Raw genomic sequence first — 18,933 nt, forward strand, 5'->3', positions numbered from 1 at the left:
AGAGGAAGAGAATTCTACAGCCAGTGGTTTGAATGCTGAACTCTATATAATAGGCAAACTGAAATTCTTAACCAAACTGGTGATTTTGGGGACACATTGCCATCACCGCTGTATCCTTTACAGTTTGCTGGGAATCTGAACTGTTTTGCTGTTTCAATTTGAGTGATTTTCTGTTATGCAAAACATATTTGATGGTTTATTGATAAGAGAGAAAATTTTTTCTTTTTGTTTTTTTGCCTATTCAGACTTATGTAATTTTTCTGAGATTACTGTGCATCTACTTGATATTCAGTGAGATGCTACAATAGACATTTAGGTGTAAATTGACAAGCCAATTTAGTTTATGAGTTTATAAGTTTTTGTGATAAACTGGTTGTATATTTCGCTGGGCTAATCTCACTGAAATATATAGCTTACTTTAGAACCTTTTTATTTCTACGAGATTAGAACAATTTACATAGATTCGACATCTAGATACAATGCAATTACACTGCCATTTAACCTGCTTGCACATAGTAAATATGCATTTACATTCTCCAATGTCACAGACCTATGCAAACTCAACTCAAAACTTGCAGTGCTCATTTTCCAACACATCCAGTCTCCTACCGCCAGCTGAACATGCCACAAATGACCCACCATTGCCCTTAGAACGACATACTCCACCACCCCCTACGAACTCGCTCCATGCTGACCAGTACGTGACGCCAGCCCATGCATCAAGGCTGCCAGGCACTGGGGCCTCAGGGCAGGTACCGCCACTCTGCTTCAACAACAGCCCAGATGCAACACCAGGTGGCCAGGTAGATAGGTGGGTAGAGGCCTCTGTTTGCAAACGCAGTGGCCATGGGCCCTCAGGAGCCACGCCTTGGCAAAGCTCTACACATCATATTTTCGTTGAGATGCCAGCTACCACCCCGTTGCCCCATCTGCTAATGCATGGGTTCCCAGCATAACCCTGTACAGCCCTCAGGTAGTGTTAGACCAGGCAGCCGCTGATGCTCCTCTTGAACTGTTTCTTCAACAAACCCCAATTCCCCCTTCCCACCTCAACGTGCATGTTGATGCTCTCTCTCAAACTGCCCCTCCACCTACATCTGCCAGCCAATCGGCCCACCCACATGTGACAAAGTTCAGGCCTCCTGCTCGAGCAGTCGCCAACCAGTGCCTTCCCATGGCAGCCCATGGTGGTTTCATGCAAACTCATCAGGTGAAAAATGTTCAAGTCTTCATGGGAAATCCAGACTGTAGGATACTGGTGGAAGACTGGATTCGTGACTTGCAGTACCTCTTGGAGGCAATAGAGCTCCCAGTGCACCTTCGCTTCTCCACTGTTGTGTGACACCTGGGTGGTGAAGCCACCTTAACCTACCTCCCCATGATCAGACCCCTGAGAAAGCATTCGAGGAACTGAGAGCCGAATACAGCGACACACGAGGCTCCCTAGACCCTCTGGCTGACTTCTATGAGCAGAGCCAGAATTCAGGGGAGTCTGCCTGTTCTTATGCTACAGCACTGGAGGCAAAGTTGCGGACAGTAGAGGAGAAGCAACTAGGAGGTAAGCCCTTTCTGGATCGAGATAGCAAACTAACCCGGCAGTTCATGAGGGGCCTTACCGACAAGGAGGTGTACACAACAATGGCGCCCAGGCTCTTGAGCTTCAGAGAGCTGCAGACAGAGCTCCGAAATCTCGCTAGAGAAACTAAGAAGTTTCAGATGCAGAGTAAAGCAAAGAAAACATATGCTCAGGTGCACGTAACATCAGGAGGGGGTGGAAACACCAAAATGGATAGGCCAAAGCACACATCTGAAATATCAGAGTTGACAGAAATGGTTAAGAAGTTAGCTCTCATTCAGGAAGAACAAATGGCTAAGCTGTCCCAACTAGAATTGAGAATGGCCTCTCCACCCCTTGCCTCCCCATTAGCTGTCCAGCCAGCAAAGGGAAAAGCAAGCCAGAGTCCAAGCTTTGCCTGTTACCGGTGTGGAGAGCCAGGCCACACAGCCAGAGTGTGCTGAGCAGTGCTTCCAGATCCGAGCCTAGCTGAAGCCCAGCAGCCTAAGACCCCTGCTGATGGGCGCACGTACTCTGTGCGACATTTAAACGCTTAGTGCCCATGGCAGCTGGGGCATCCATGGATACACAGCAAGGGCCCCACCCACCCGTCAAGAGGGTTCGCACTGAAGGAGGGGAAACACCCCTAGTGGGTCCCAGGAATGAAGGGGAAGTGGAAGTCAATGGCAAGGCATGCAAGGCTCTCATTGACTCCGGCTCGCAGATCACCAGTATAACGCACAACTACTGGCAGAGCCACCCAGTTCTACAGAAGCAGAAGCTACAGTCTTCTAAAATACCAACAGAGGGTGCAGCAGGTCAGACCGTGCCCTACCATGGTGTCCTGCACATCGACCTGAAAGTGCTGGGGAAAGAGTTCAGCGCTGTACCTACCTTCGTTGTTCCAGACTACAGTCAGCCCTTTCTGCTGCAGACCGATGCCTCAGGAATGGGGCTTGGTGCTGTGCTAGTACAGGTCCAAGATGGGGTGGAATGGGTTATTGCGTATGCGAGCAGAGGCCTGAGCCCACCTGAAATGAGGTATCCGGCACACAAGCTTAAGTTCCTTGCTCTCAAGTGGGCCGTGATGGATAAGTTCCATGACCACCTCTACGGACGCAAGTTCTCTGTTCTGACAGACAATGACCCTCTGAAATATGTAATGATCTCAGCCAAACTCGACGCCACAGGTCAACGATGGGTTTCTCATTTGTCCATATTTGACTTTGACATCCAGTATCAGAGGGGACAGGATAACTCCAACGCTGACGCCCTCTCGCATATGTCCAATCAGGAGGTGGCGGGGACCCTGCAGTCCTGCCCGCAGCAGTTGAGGACTCGAGGACCGAGACATGAGGAGGCACAAACCACCCAGGAGCCTGAGGAGGTCTCAGGCGAGGACGCAGCTGTTACGGAGGAGCCTGAAAGCGGTCGGCCACTGGAGCCCAGTGAGGTGTATGTGGATGTGGGGATGGAGGCATTGCCTGCTATGACCACACAGGCGCTTCGAGCGGGGCAGAAGGAAGACAGAGTCATCGGTCCCAAAAGCTGCGTGAAACCATCAAAACAGCCCTTCACAATGACTCAGGACATCTGGTATTTGAGAGGACACTACAGACACTACTGGCCAAGAATGTTCCAGGAGATCAAGGCTTGGTGCGAACAGTGTGAGAGGTGCTGCCTTAGAAAAACTCCCACAGCCAACGTCAGGGCCCCCTTGTCAGTGTCCACACCAGTGCCCCCATGGAGCTGGTCTGTGTGGACTTCTTAATGCTGGAGAAGTCCAAGGGTGGTATGGAGAATGTGCTCATTGTTATGGATCACTTTTCTTGCTACGCACAGGCCTACCCCTCCAGAGACCATAAGGCAGGCACAGTAGCCAGGGTCTTGTGGAGGAATTTCTTCTGCTATTTTGGGATCCGTGCAAGGGTACACACTCAAGGGCGCTATTTTGAAAGTGCAATTGTGAAGGAGCTATGCAAGTGTGCTGGCATCACTAAAACCCACACCACACCCTAATCACCCGTGATTGTAGAGGGGGTAAGTCAGATGGTGAGATACACTATATTACCAAAAGTATTCGGTCACCCATCCAAATGATCAGAATCAGGTGTCCTAATCACTTGGCCTGGCCACAGGTGTATAAAATCAAGCACTTAGGCGTGCAGACTGTTTTTACAAACATTTGTGAAAGAATGGGCCGCTCTCAGGAGCTCAGTGAATTCCAGCGTGGAACTGTCATAGGATGCCACCTGTGCAACAAATCCAGTCGTGAAATTTCCTCGCTCCTAAATATTCCACAGTCAACTGTCAGCTTTATCATAACAAAATGGAAGAGTTTGGGAACAACAGCAACTCAGCCACGAAGTGGTAGGCCACGTAAACTGACGGAGAGGGGTCAGCGGATGCTGAAGCGCATAGTGCAAAGAGGTCGTCGACTTTCTTCACAGTCAATTGCTACAGAGCTCCAAACTTCATGTGACCTTCAGATTAGCCCAAGTACAGTACGCAGAGAGCTTCATGGAATGGGTTTCCATGGCCGAGCAGCTGCATCCAAGCCACACATCAACAAGTGCAATGCAAAGCGTCGGATGCAGTGGTGTAAAGCACGCCGCCACTGGACTCTAGAGCAGTGGAGACGCGTTCTCTGGAATGATGAATCACGCTTTTCCATCTGGCAATCTGATGGACGAGTCTGGGTGTGGAGGTTGCCAGGAGAACGGTACATTTCGGACTGCACTGTGCCGAGTGTGAACTCTGGTGGAGGAGGAATTATGGTGTGGGGTTGTTTTTCAGGAGTTGGGCTTGGCCCCTTAGTTCCAGTGAAAGGAACTTTGAATGCTTCAGGATACCAAAACATTTTGGACAATTCCATGCTCCCAACCTTGTGGGAACAGTTTGGAGCGGGCCCCTTCCTCTTCCAACATGACTGTGCACCAGTGCACAAAGCAAGGTCCATAAAGACATGGATGACAGAGTCTGGTGTGGATGAACTTGACTGGCCTGCACAGAGTCCTGACCTGAACCCGATAGAACACCTTTGGGATGAATTAGAGTGGAGACTGAGAGCCAGGCCTTCTCGACCAACATCAGTGTGTGACCTCACCAATGCGCTTTTGGAAGAATGGTCAAAAATTCCTATAAACACACTCCTCAACCTTGTGGACAGCCTTCCCAGAAGAGTTGAAGCTGTAATAGCTGCAAAAGGTGGACCGACATCATATTGAACCTTATGGGTTAGGAATGGGATGGCACTTAAGTTCATATGTGAGTCAAGGCAGGTGAGCGAATACTTTTGGTAATATAGTGTAAGTGAGGCAGGCATTGAATTGGAGGGTGAAGAGGAAACAGGGGGTGATGGTTCAGATGAGATTCTGGACAGGGTCCTGATTGGAACAGCCGATGAAGGGCGGGGGCAAATGAGCACAGAGGAGGCTGACATGTGGACAGAAGAAACAAGTAATGGAGAGGGAGTGCCACTCAAGGGCCCAACCCTCCAAGGTATCATAGAGGTGCAGTTATGGGAACGCTCCTGCTACAAGATGAGATGCTCTGGAATCGGTTTCACTGTTTCTGAACTGGAGGATTTTTATTGCAGGTTTTCTGGGAGCCCCAGTTAAAGACATCGAGAACTTACAGATGTTGGCCTTAACGTGTCAGCGTGGATAGACGTCTATTCCAGTCCTGTCTACACCACACCAGACTTCTCTCTGCATTGTGTAGATGGCTGACTACCACCAAGTTCTCTTCAGGTGTATAGAAACATAAAGGGACCAACTGAATACTGCAAGAGCAAAGAACTTGCCTTACTTCAGAAATAAATGTTAACTGCAAAGGAAAATAATTTATCTACTATATTTCTCTGTGCTCTGTTTTCAAGGGTAACATTTATTTATAAAGTGTTTACTGTGTAAGGTATAGTTTAAAAATCCTGTGATCTACTGACACTAATGTTGTTCCACACCTGTATGTGTTTCTTTTGTGGAACACCATTCCTCACCTTTCATGTATTTTATAGAAGAAAGATGCAGTGATAGTGAATGGTGACTGAGGCTCTTAACGTTCTGCCTTACATCTCCTTATAAAAGTCAGACAGGTTTGGAACAAAATAAGAGTGTGTATATTATGACAAGTTTCATTTTGGGGTAAACTATCTCTTTTAATTTGTAACTTTGAGACTAGTGATATTAGCGTATAATTTATTTTTATTAATCTATTTGTGAATGCATGGGTGTGAAGGCATTTTTCTATATTTGGCTATTTAGTCTTAAGATTTATATACTGCAGAAAGTTTATTCTAAAGATGTATTTGTAAAACAGTGAGTAACGGAATGTGATGTGTGTTTAAAAAATTATTATATATATATCGGCTGATTTATCTATTTATTTGAGTATTTGCGAGTTTAAAAACAAGTAGAAAATGCATTGATTGTGTGAAGTCGTTTCAGTGTACATTAAGCAAACCAATGACATCGCTTCTGCGTTTGTTTTGAGTGGCGTGTACGACGCTGGTTCAACACGACTTCGATAAGCAAAAAGATGTTGGATCAACGTCACAGATCAACGCTGTTTCCATGCCGCGAGAGAGAGACATCGATTCTGTGTTGCTTCTATGTCAGTTTGCTATCTGGGTTTATACATATTTTCTGATCTAGTTACCGTAATAAAGTAAACAAAATAGTTGCAGTGTTGTTATGTAGCAATATCCATGCACGCAGAGGCGTATCTACAGAGCAGGCAAGGCCAGCAATTACCTGCTGCCCCACATTCTGAGAGGCCCCTGAGGGCTGATCTTTTAAATCATCAGAAATTTTCATCTTAAAATAATGCGCAGCAACATCTCAGCAACCCCCTTTAGGGGCGCTGTCTCGTTTTTGACTTGTTTATGCTTCTGCGCCACCCCTTCACACTCGAGTCGCACGAGCTTTAATTCCTGAAGATGAAGAGGACATACTTTACCTATCTGGCAGCCAGAAGCACAAGAGAAAACAAGAAGAGCAGGAAAAGAGGAAACAGGACAGCGGTAAGTGATGGAGATAATGAGGAATGAATTAAGGATAATTAAAGACAAACAAACCCACATCTTGTCCAGTTTCAGTTTTAGTTCACCTTATTATTTGCAAGATGAATTACTGGTGCTAGTTAGCTAGGGTTAGCATGTTTTGAGTAGAGTTAGCAGTTCTTAATGTGGGCTGAAATGCAATAGATGTTACCTGGAATGATGCACAGGACACCGGCGGCGCTGCTTGAAAAGTATCAGTGCGAGACTGTGTCTCTTGCTCCTGTGGATCAATACTGTACGTTAGTGAATATGTTAGTTAATATTAGTTAACATGACATTAAACCTAATTTACATGTAGACAGATCAGCGTTCATTTAAAAATCCAGTTTAAATCCAACAACACACCGAGGTGCTACTAAAATCACAACTGCTTACCTGTTCTTCAGGTGACAATGGAGTAATGTCCTATTTCCCTTCTCTTTGTGTTTTCTTCAAACTTCAGAGCAAAGGAGACAAAACAAACATCTGCCGAACAAGAACCTGCTGCTGAACCTGCAGTCAAAAGCAACCAGAACTTCAACCAGCAACAAAACCCCCACAATCCTAAACTACAGCGATACACGACGACGCAAAATAGAAAATAATTCAGCAACAAACCCCCACAGTCCTAAACTACAGCGATACACAACGATGCAAAATAGAAAATAATTCAGCAACAAACCCCTACAATCCTAAACCTCTGAATCTTTTGATTCCTTTCACCAAAATGACTTGTTCAGATTCATTCAGTGACCCTTTCCGTAAGTTAATAATTCGGCAACAAAGAGAATTTGCAGATTATTGGTTCCTTTAATGATGTCAATAATAAATTTACAGGATCTGGGGCCTCATTTCTAAAACTTTGTGTGGATGCCAGGGTGAAAGTGTGCATATGCACAAAGCCCAGAAAACTGCATGCACGCAAAAATAAAATCAGGTTTATAAAACTTTGCAAACGCACACCTGCATGATGACACCTGAAGCAATCTTCCACCTGTAGCAGTCTCCTACATCCAGACAGTGCAGTCGCCCTTGAAGCAGGCCAGTGGTTTGGGCTGAATGCACGTGAGAGAGCGTGTCATTGTATAGTGTATAGTGTATACCCTTACTCCTGTACAGTCCTGCGTGGTGTGTGTCGGTACCGTTATTCCCGTATAGTCCCGCGTGGTGCGCGTCGGTACCCTTACTCCCGTATAGTCCCGCGTGGTGTGTGTCGGTACCGTTACTCCCGTATAGTCCTGCAGCAAGAGTGTGTGTCGGTACCGTTACTCCTGTATAGTCCTGCGTGGTGCGCGTCGGTACCCTTACTCCGGTATAGTCCCGCGTGGTGCGCGTCGGTACCGTTACTCCCGTATAGTCCTGCGTGGTGTGTGTCGGTACCCTTACTCCCGTATAGTCCCCCGTGGTGTGCGTCGGTACCCTTACTCCCGTATAGTCCCGCGTGTTCCGTGTCGGTACCCTTACACCTCTATAGTCCCGTGTGGTGCGCGTCGGTACCGTTATTGCCGTATAGTCCCGCGTGGTGCACGTCGGTACCCTTACTCCTGTATAGTCCTGCGTGGTGCGCATCGGTACCGTTACTCCTGTATAGTCCTGCGTGGTGTGCGTCGGTACCGTTACTCCCGTATAGTCCCGCGTGGTGCGCGTCGGTACCGTTACTCCCGTATAGTCCTGCGTGGTGCGCGTCGGTACCGTTACTCCTGATGTGTAATGATCTGTGTGGTTCAGACTCCAGTGACTTCAGCTGCCAGTCATACAGTTTATTCCTTTCAGATATTAATATCACTTCTTCATCACTTCTTGTTCCATATAAATATTCTCTTTCTTTATGGCTTATTATTTGCACCCAGAGAGCACAGCCAGTTTAGCCCTCTTGTACTCTTGGCCACGAATGGCTGTGGCATTGTGCGGACTTAAACTCGTGATCTCCAAGCGAAAGCAGGGTTTTTGATGTTCCTTACCAATAAACTCCAATCTGACCCGTGATATTTTGCGTTGTCACTTCAGAGCTCGTTACGGCTCCTGATTATAAAAATAGTCTGTTTGTTGTTTATCCTCTCATCCGTTACGATTATAGTGTGTTTCAGTGAGATGGCCATGACTGGTGATCAGAGAGCACAAAAATATCTCCCCATAAAGACATCATTACACTCCTTACAAAATAAAACACTGTATGTATAGTCAGTAAACCTGCGCTTTTTACACTGAACAGAGTTAGTGAGTAGTTTTGTTTAGGGCAGACGCTGCATTACTAGCGGGCAGGTGTAAGTTTTTAGGTATGCTACTGTACTTGCTGGGACTGTAATTTTTTTAGTAGTTGGTGAACTCAAACGTAGCAGTCGTTTACGTTCACACTAAGCTGTGATGGAGCTTATGGTCTACAGCTGCAACCAGCTGCTGGTGTTTTAAAGCTGTGCTGTTTCAGAGTGACTCTGTCCCAGTGTAGATGCACAATTCCACTTCAACACTCTTCCTGTGCACTAGCCCTGCCCCTGGACCCGAGGTTTTACCAGTGAATGTGCTGATCACTGATCAGATCATCTGTCTCCCAACAGAGGATGGCTTACTTTTAGAGTCTGGTTCCTCTCAAGGTTTCTTCCTCATGTTGTCTCAGGGGGTTTTCCTTCACCACTGTCTCCTCTGGCTTGTTCATTAAGGATCTAAAACCAGACCTGCATTTCTGTAAAGCTGCTTTAGCACAATGTCCATCGTTAAAAATCACTATATAAATAAAATTGAACTGAGTGAAATCTGGCCAGTCTGGGTTTATATCAGATGTGATCTCACAGCACAGGTGAAATAACATCACAGTCTGAAATCTTGTGTTGGCTTTAATAAAACTCAGCAGGTCCAAAGTGCCAGTGCTGAAACCACAGTGGAGGTCTTCTGCTTCTTTTACAGATGCAATAATGAAGCAGCTGCAGACTTAATCTACATTTGAATAAAGACAGAGTAAAGTATAACATTAAATAAAAGGATAAATGTTTTAAATATTTTCTGATGTTCCTAGTAAAAAGCCCCAGCAAAAATTATTTCCCAAAATAAAAACATACAAGTTTATTTGTGTTTTTCTGCATTTGTTTGTCTGAGGGAGGGAAGGAGAGGAGGAGTTGAGTGGCAGTAGCAGTGGTATGAAAACCCATGTGAGGATATGACCACACCAAGAGATTGAGTATAGAGGGAGAACAGGAGAGGATCAAGTACTGAGCCTTGTGGGACACCAGTGGAGAGTCTGCAGGGAGCAGATGTGGATCTCCTCTATGACACCACCGGCTGTACCACCAATTCCTAGACTCACACGTGTGTGTGAGGACACACCCAGTAAACACTGATCAGTCCCAGCTAGTGAACACGTGTGTATGAGGACACACCCAGTAAACACTGATCAGTCCCAGCTAGTGGGAAAGTTACTGAGCAGCTCAGACTGACATGGAGCAGCTCACAGGGAGAGGAATCACAACAGACAGGTGGGAAAAACATGAGCTTGCAGGGTTCACAAACCTGAGCACTTCTGAAGAAAGTCAGAGCAGAAACAACGATGCAAAACAGAAAATAATCCAAACATGCTGTATGAAGTTATAAGTCTCTTCCCTCTGTTACTCCATTCTTATGTTTGAGCTTCAGGTTCTCCCCCTGCTCCAGCATCATTCGGTTCTCCTCTTGCTCCAACATCATTCGGTTCTCCTCCTGCTCCAACATCATTCGGTTCTCCTCCTGCTCCATCATCATTTGGTTCTCTCGTAGGTTAGTCGTTGCTGAGGTACCATTCCAGCTCTGATGTCTTCCTGCTCCACTGCTGCTCCTCTGTACAAGATAATAGAGATGAAACGTATAAAAAGTCATTAAAGCGCACAGTATTAAATACTAATCACCAACTTCAAAACCTACACTCAATAAATTCATCACATCTCCTGAAAGGCTGAGGAATAAAATTAAGATGAATTCAGTTGAAAGTCTTTATTTATAAAGAGACTGTAGAGGATTTGCTTCTCAGAGTGAGACTGGAGGAATTCAGTTTTAAAGAGTCAGAGCATCGTATGTAATGCTGAGTGTTCAGATAAATATTTAAAACTATTAATAATCTGATGTTTAAACAGTTAACTGTTCTCTCTCAGTGATCATGTGAGATTACTGAATTAAACGTGGAACTATTCTGACAGTAAAAGTGTAATTTATAGGTGATAATTCTATTTATTTTGTGGAAGTGTGCATGCAGTGACTGAGTGGCGTCTAATCAGGGTGATGTGCTGTGGATTTTATTCTGGTTACAGCACACAGTCATGTGATCTCTGATGTCACGGAGCTGCATGTCGCTGGTACTTACTTCATCTCTTTGGCAGCAATGAACTTGTTTCCTCTGGTACCAGATTATCACAAGCAGCACAACAACAAGCAGCAGCCCAAACACTATCAGGATAATCGCCCACCATGGTAGCGCTCTCTCTGTCTCAAACACACACACACACACACACACACACACACACACACAGTGTATAATATGTAATAATGAGTGTTGTGTTATCCATGTTGTTACAGATGTTATTAACAGTAGATCATGACAGAAGTACACTACACACTAAATCTATACAACTGTATTTATATCATTTTGACATTTTAAGTCATTTCCTCCTGTTGTTACCTACTAAACTGTCTCTCTAAAGACCAGTGCACCAGACTGAGACTAGATAAAATGTTAGCTCATCATTAACAACAAGAACAGCTCTGGATTAATTATCGCTGATTATATTATATTATCAGACTTATAAACCTCTACACGCTCTAACAGCGGAGTGTAGTGATAGAATGTATTTGTATTTGCAAGTTCTTAAACTAACCACTAGGTGTCAGTAGTGTTACACTTACCAGTGGGGTGTGTGGCTTACGAAGCAGAAGTCAAGCTGTGGTGTGGTGGCTTCTATTCCTGTCCTGAAAAATAGAATAAAAATAAGTTTGTTACAACACTGTTTCTTTATTGGATCAAGAAACATTACATGGTACCAGGAGTGGTGATCACCACCACCCAGAGTGGTCATGGATAGTGTTAAACCGCCTGACGCTGTGAACTGGACGGGGAATATTGATTGTGAATGGAGAACATTTAAACAAAGATTTACGCTCTACCTGCAAGCAGTGGGCCTTGATGAAGCGTCGGATGCACGTAAAATTGCACTGCTACTCACCGTCGCGGGACCTCAATCTATAGAGGTGTTTAACACGCTCGTGTTTGAACAGGCCGAAGAAAAAGGCAAATACGACGTGGTAATTGAGAAGTTTGACTCACACTGAAAGAAAATGAGACTTTTGAAAGGTATGTTTTTTGTTCTCGTCTGCAGCAACAGTTTCTTAATAGATTTAAAGTTGAAAGCAAGCACATGCAATTTCGGACAATTGCAAGATTCAATGATTCATGACCAAATTGTGTTTGGCATCAATGATAAAAAAGTGAGGGAGAGGCTCTTGAGAGAGACAGAGCTTACCTTGAATGAAGCTGTGCGGATATGTCATGCCAGTGAGATTGCTCTTCAGCATGTTAAAACTTTTTATGAAACCACAAAGACGAGTGGAAGTGACAGTTCAGCTGTAGCTGCAGTAACAGAGAAGATGCAGAGATGTGGAATGAGTAAAGTGAAACAACAAAAGGAGAAAGAACTGTTTAACTGTAAGAGATGTGGCAGAAAACACCCACCAAAGCAGTGCCCAGCCTACGGCAAAGTCTGTGCCAAATGTAAAGGGCAGAATCATTTTGCCAAGCAATGCTTTTCCAAAGGGTCAAAAGAGTCAAACAGAGTCAAAAGGAGCATGTACATACAGTGGAAGAAACAGATCTCAGTGACACATTCTTTGTTAGTCTTATTTTTCCAGACTTAAGAATTGTAGTACTTTTCTAGCCCACTGTTTAAAGGAAAGAGGGGAAGCCTGTTTCCATCTGAGCAGAATCAACTGCCTCACCAGCAGAGAATAAAAGATGCATAGCGGTTGATATCACTGTTTGAAAGAGTGGTCTTTTCACTGACAATACCAAAGATGGCTTTTAGAGGGTTTGGACTAACATTTTTACTAAATCTTAGAATAAGACTCAAAAATCAGTGACCAGAAAGCAAATTGCCTGAGACAAACCCAAAACATACGGGCAAGTGTAGCAGGGGATTGAATGCATCTTGAGTGGTGTCAATACGAGGAGAATATATTTGCCAACCTGGCCTTAGATAAATGAAGTCTGTGTACCACTTCAAATTGCAAGAGACTGTGTCTGGCATAAATAGAAGACCCATGAAACCTATATTTAGCCTCATGCCACTCCTTGTCAGTCACGCAAATTTTAAGATCTAGTTGCCAAGAGTCTCTGTGCATTATTAGGAGTGGACAATAATGATGCAGGTTTTATGTACAAACTGAAGATAGTACCTCTCTGAGCCGTGCTGACAGGAAATAACTGGACTATTTTTCCCAAGTTAATTACTGCTTGATTAACCTGCTGATTGCTCACCCAAGGACCCTCCTCTCCCCAGGAACACAAAGTTCACCACCCTTCACACATTCCACAGAACCCAGCTTTAATAGACTACATAAGGCTACTTTACATCTCCTGTAAGGAAAATGACTTTTAAGATGATGCACCATGGTTTGAAAACTTGCCTCTTTTAATGTCATTCTGTATGTGTGTCATGCTTATAGCCACCAGGTCATTATGATGCTTTTTGATCATTTACCAGGAATCATAGTGTTCGTTTGTGTATCAATAACAGCAGGTATGTCATGTCTGGTATGTGTGTGATCACTATTGAATTTCCTAAGGGTTGGTATAACGTGAAGTTGAGTATGATGTATTACATGCATGTTACCAAATTCCTTACCAAAGTTCTAACTTAACCTTATGCAAAGTTTGCAAAGCACATAACTCAGAGACCAGAATGTTAATTAGTGTCAGAGGAGGAGGATACAGTTTACACCCTGCCCCAAGATCCTGCTGATTGGAGCAAACACTTTGGGGTCAGCCCAACTGGAAAGGGTTAAAACCCCCTGACACAAAGGAAACTCTGAGTCTCATCCAACACATCTTTGCAAGGGTCTCATCCAACACATCTGTAAGAGAGTCCATCAACATCTTCAGGGAGCCTCTACCAACATCATCAAGGAGTTCTCTTCAACTAACAGCTCAAGAGAGTCTCCATCCACATCTGAAGGAAGTCTCATCAACCAAGAGCTTAAGAAGTTCTCGCCCCTCGTCATCACGAGGAGATCATGCTTGCTCCGAGACTCCGCATCCAGACTGGTTCCTGCAAAGCCTCCAACTCTCGCCTTCACACCGTTGTGAACCACTCATCAAAGTTTTGCAACCCGCCTACGAGACTCTGCCGGGTTCACGACTCACTCTGTTTATCAGCCCCATTGGTCTTTCGAGACGCTACATAAGGCCAACCAGACCGCCGACCAATCAACATCACCGGAAAATCCTTCCAAACAGCAACGCAACGAGGGAATCCCTGGCAAAACGCTAGTATAGTACCTCCAGATTCTTGCTGAACTGGTGCATTTAATACAAGTTTAAAGCCCTTCTAAACGAAGCAAATGTTAAATTAAACTAAGTTGATGGTTCGTTCAGGTCATGGTCTGAGAAACTGCTAGAAACTCGGACTTTCATTCACTCTCTTTTCAAAGCCATTTTCACCCCTGTTTACGTGTGTGTGTGTGTGTGTGTTAGATTAGTTTCTGTGTTGTTAGAATAGTAATAAAGTCTCGTCTGATTTTTAAAGGCCAGTGTCTTGTGTCTCTGTGCTTCAAATTTATTGCCTTAAACTGCCGATCTTGTTACTGTGCTCTTAATGTAGTGTTTCACTATATTTAGGATATTATTGCCGGTGGCCACGGAGGTAATATACCATACACAATTAATAAATACACTCAATTCAACTTATCGCTGGACGAATAGTTGATCAGCTATTAAAATATCAAGTTTACAAATTTCCCCTTCTCAGCTGATCTGTTAATCTCCTACATATATTGGTGGAGAATACATCAGATTAACCTAAACAGCTAATTTCCTTACAATAAATAACTCAGAAATATTTCTTGCTACAACCACACCAAGATATGTGACACTGTCTGGGGCTAATTTAAATAGATAAGCAGAAAAGGAAGATAGTTTTGCAGCTTGATTTATAGGAAATAGCTCACTCTTGGAAAGACTGACATTATATCCTGACATAGTGCTGAAACGCTCAAATACAGCCACAACATGAGGAAGAGAATTATGTGGATCTGAGATATACAGGAGCAGGTCATCTGCGTATAATGATAATTTACGCTCTCTGTCCCTCTAATAATTCCCTGAATAACTGATGTTGATCTCAGCAAAACAGCTAAAGGTTCAATCGCTACTGTGAAAAGTGGGGACACATGGGGCCTCCCTGTCTAGTTCCCCTGTGTAATGGAAGAAATTGTGAACTAATATTATTAGTGATGACAGATGAGGAGGGAAAAGCATACAGAAATTTTACCCATGATAAGAACTTTGGGCCCAAACCGAATTTCTTTAAACAGCTGAAAAGATCCACTTCTCTCTATCAAAAGCTTTTTCAGCATCTAGAGATATTATAATTTGACACAGGCCAAAACAATCCACAGTTAAGGAGATCTTTCCCTTTCTTAAGTAGCACTGAAACTGCTGCTTGATAAAATGTATGTGGAAGATGGTCTACAAGAAATGATTCCTCACATACTGCCAGTAAAAGAGGTTTTAGTTTTTCCTTGAACATTTTTAAAAATTCTACTGTGAAACCATCAGGGTCTGGGGTTTTTGAGTTTTGCATATTTAAAAGAGCCAAATTAAGTTCTTCTAGGTTTAGGGGCTTCTCTGGTTCTGCTTCATCATCTACAAGAATTTGGGGGGAAAAAAATCAAGTTCGGATGGGTCGTGCTCAATTTCAGACGAATATAAGGAAGTATAGAATTGTTTTAAAAACTGAATTCATTTCTAATTCATCCTTTGTGACTTTACCATCATCCTTACAGATGTATGTTATTATATTAGAAGGTGATGTGTGTGAGAATTTGAACGCTAATACAATTTAGAACGAGACTGAAGAAGTCGTTCCGTTTGTTCAGTTGTTATTCGCTCAGTCTCAGTTTGCAGCCTTGTTCTTTCTGTAAAAAGTTCAGATGAAGGCTTAGTTGCGGATTTTGAGTCTAATTGTTTAATCTGAGTGATGAGATCATTCCAGTGCTGTTTACTTTTTTTTTTTTACTCTCCCAAGATGAAAATTAAATTATTTCCTCCATCAAGCAAGCTTTTAAAGAGTGTAGCTTCACTCTCATCTGGAGAATGTCTGAGAGATAAAAAAGACATCAATTTATAAATGTGGCCTTTTTTCACAACAAAACCACAAAAATAAAGCAGCAATAAAACCGGAAGTGAAGAACCAGCTGTTCTTCCTGAAAGCGCTGAAGCGCACACACACACACACACACACACACCACAGACACACACACACACACACCACACACACACACAGCTCCTACACAGCCAAAGCACCTTAACTTTCTACAAAACGATTATTTTAAATAGATCAGTAACAAAACAAACACACAACAATTCATAGTATCTGTGAGTATACAGGCTAAAAAATGGCAATATCGATTGAAGTTTAAAGAGACAATAATAATAATAATAATAATAATAATAATAATAATATAGTTTCTTAAAAAAGGTTTTTTTGTAAATTTATTTTTATCTGGCTTAAAACTTTTTAGAGTCTCATATATATATATATATATGACTCTAAAAAGTATATATATACACACACATATTTATATAAATCTTTTAGCCTGTATACTGATAGATACTGTCAATTGCTGTTGTTCGTTTTGTGACTTATTTAATTAAAATGATCGTTGTGTAGAAAGTTAAGCTGCTTTTTACGTGCGGCTTCATTAACCGTGCTTTCAGGAGGAGCAGTGAGATTACTCGCAGTGTCAGGAGCCTTTCTGTTGTTTATCCTGAGACAGCAAGCTCACTACATTAACGCTATTTTCTCTAGTAAATACACCACTGTTTGGCGTTTATTAGCAAAAACAATAAAAACACTAAACACTACTCAAAATAACAATCCGGTATTTCTGTACAACTATTTACAGAACTATTTACTGTCAGGTGTTTTATTTATTTATTTATTTATTTATTTTCCACGGCGGCCATTTTACAGAAACTCTTCATGACGAGTTTATTAAAAGTGCAGCTCTGTATTAACACATAAACTCATCTCAGTCGCTTAAACTGTAATATTTATATAACATTTGTGTGTTATAATATCTGCAATTAACTCACCGTGTGAAGGTTGAAAACTCAGTTTGCTCCACTCCGCTCCGTGCCGCTGAAGCTTCACCTTTTACACTTTCATATTCGATTCACGCATGCGCACTTCACTCTCACAGCTAGTGAGCTGTAACAGCCTGCATCAGTCTTTTACAGGTGTTTTTAAAGTTGCGTTTTTTCTCAGTCTGTTTTAAAGTCAAAGTCAACTTTATTGTCAATTCTGCTATATGTACAGGACACACAGAGGATTGAAATTTCGTTTCCCTCAGAACCATGGTGTGAGAAACCAACATAACAAGACAAATGATTAAAAAAGTAAAATAAAATAAAATATGTGCACTATAGACATTCACGGCACATGTGAGTGTGTAGATATTTACATTTTAATGCAAACGAGAGAGCAGCAGTAGTGAAAGTGGCTTGTGCATTTGTGTGATTTGCTGAGGTCCCCCGCTATGCTGAGTGCTTTTTGGGGTCCCCCGCTATGCTGAGGTCCCCCGCTATGCTGAGTGCTTTTTGGGGTCCCCCGCTATGCTGAGTGCTTTTTGGGGTCCCCCGCTATGCTGAGGTCCCCCGCTATACTGAGTGCTTTCCGGGTTAACTGGGTGTTGTAAATGTCTGTGAGGGAAGGTAATGTGGCACTGATGATTTTTCCTGCTGCATTCATTATGCGTTGCAGTGTCTTCTGGTTTTGAGCAGTGCTGTTCCCAAACCACACAGTGATGCAGCTGGTCAGGATACTTTCAATGGTGCCACGGTAGAATGAGTACATGATGGGTGTCGGGACTCTGGCTCTTCTCAGTTTGCGGAGGAAATAGAGGCATTGTTGTGCTTTCATGGCCAGAGATGCAGTGTTGGTGGTCCAGGAGAGGTCCTCTGTTATGTGCACACCCAGAAACTTGGTGCTGCTCACCCTTTCCACAGCAGCACTGTTGATGATCAGAGGAGGGTGCTGAGTGTGTGCTCTCCGAAAGTCGACAACAATCTCCTTTGTCTTCTCTATGTTTAGAGAGAGATTATTGTTGGTTTGTAGTCAGTGATGGTTTGGATTCCCTGCCACAGGCTCCTTGTGTCTCTGCTGTCTTTAAAGTTGTGGGTTATCCTCCTGGCGTATTGTCTTTTGGCCTTTTTGATGCCACGGGACAGGTTGGCCCTAGCTGTTCTCAGGTCGTCGTCATCGTCGGCCCTAAAGGCAGCATTTCGTGCCTTCAGCAGGTTATGGACCTCTCCTGTCAGCCATGGCTTCTGAGTGCCTCGTTTCTATCGTTGTTGTTAGAGCTGGGTGGAATGTAAACAGCGACCAGCAGAATCACTGTGAACTCCCTCGGAATGTAGACAGGTCGGGACTTGACGATTATAAACTCCACAAGGGGAGAGCAGTGTCTGCAGACTACCACAGTATCACGACATCAAGCATCATTGATGTAAACACAGACCCCGCCACCGCAGGTCTTACCGCTCTCGACGCCGCCGTCCACGTATATATTTAGCGCTTATTCCTCTCTGCTGTTAATATTTTATTGAACTAGTCACAAACTACATGAATTACAAATCGAGCTAACACATTTTTCCCCTTGTGGTGCATAAATATTCCCACCCTTTAGAAATGTTGGTCCAGTGATACATGATAAACAATGTGCATTATGAAATATAGGCATCCAGTAAAACAGCTGTGTTTAATTTTAAAAACTGTGAGAAACTGAGTTTAATCATACTTTTATTCAGTGTCCTACAAAATTAATGACACTGAAAATACGGAGACAAAAAATAAATAAATAAACAAAATTTGTACCATTTTACAGTTTTAAAGCTTCAGTACAAATTTACCACTGTTGTTTCCATTCTCCATGAGTTTTTAATTGTTATAAAAATACTGATGATATCCGCAATATATCATAGAAAAGTATATTGTGACATCATTTATCACATTATTATGTCATACTGCACAGCCCTATATGACACACACACACACACACACACACACACGTTAAGCTTTTGTCACAAAGGGGAAGGTCAGTATTTCAA

At 43.3% G+C, this 18,933-nt stretch overlaps 1 long non-coding RNA gene across 1 annotated transcript; it reads right to left on the reverse strand.

Moving 5' to 3' along the window:
* Positions 1-6,562: 6,562 nt before the first annotated feature.
* On the reverse strand, positions 6,563-17,025 carry LOC128318181 (uncharacterized). Its single transcript, XR_008301651.1, has 7 exons — positions 16,921-17,025; positions 12,074-12,180; positions 11,460-11,522; positions 10,921-11,039; positions 7,560-10,400; positions 6,993-7,109; positions 6,563-6,837 (listed from the first exon to the last, which is right to left on the reverse strand). It is a non-coding gene; the product is annotated as an uncharacterized LOC128318181 (long non-coding RNA).
* Positions 17,026-18,933: the final 1,908 nt, after the last annotated feature.

This window comes from Pangasianodon hypophthalmus, chromosome 4 (genome assembly GCF_027358585.1).
Source record: "Pangasianodon hypophthalmus isolate fPanHyp1 chromosome 4, fPanHyp1.pri, whole genome shotgun sequence".
Lineage (NCBI taxonomy): Eukaryota > Metazoa > Chordata > Actinopteri > Siluriformes > Pangasiidae > Pangasianodon > Pangasianodon hypophthalmus.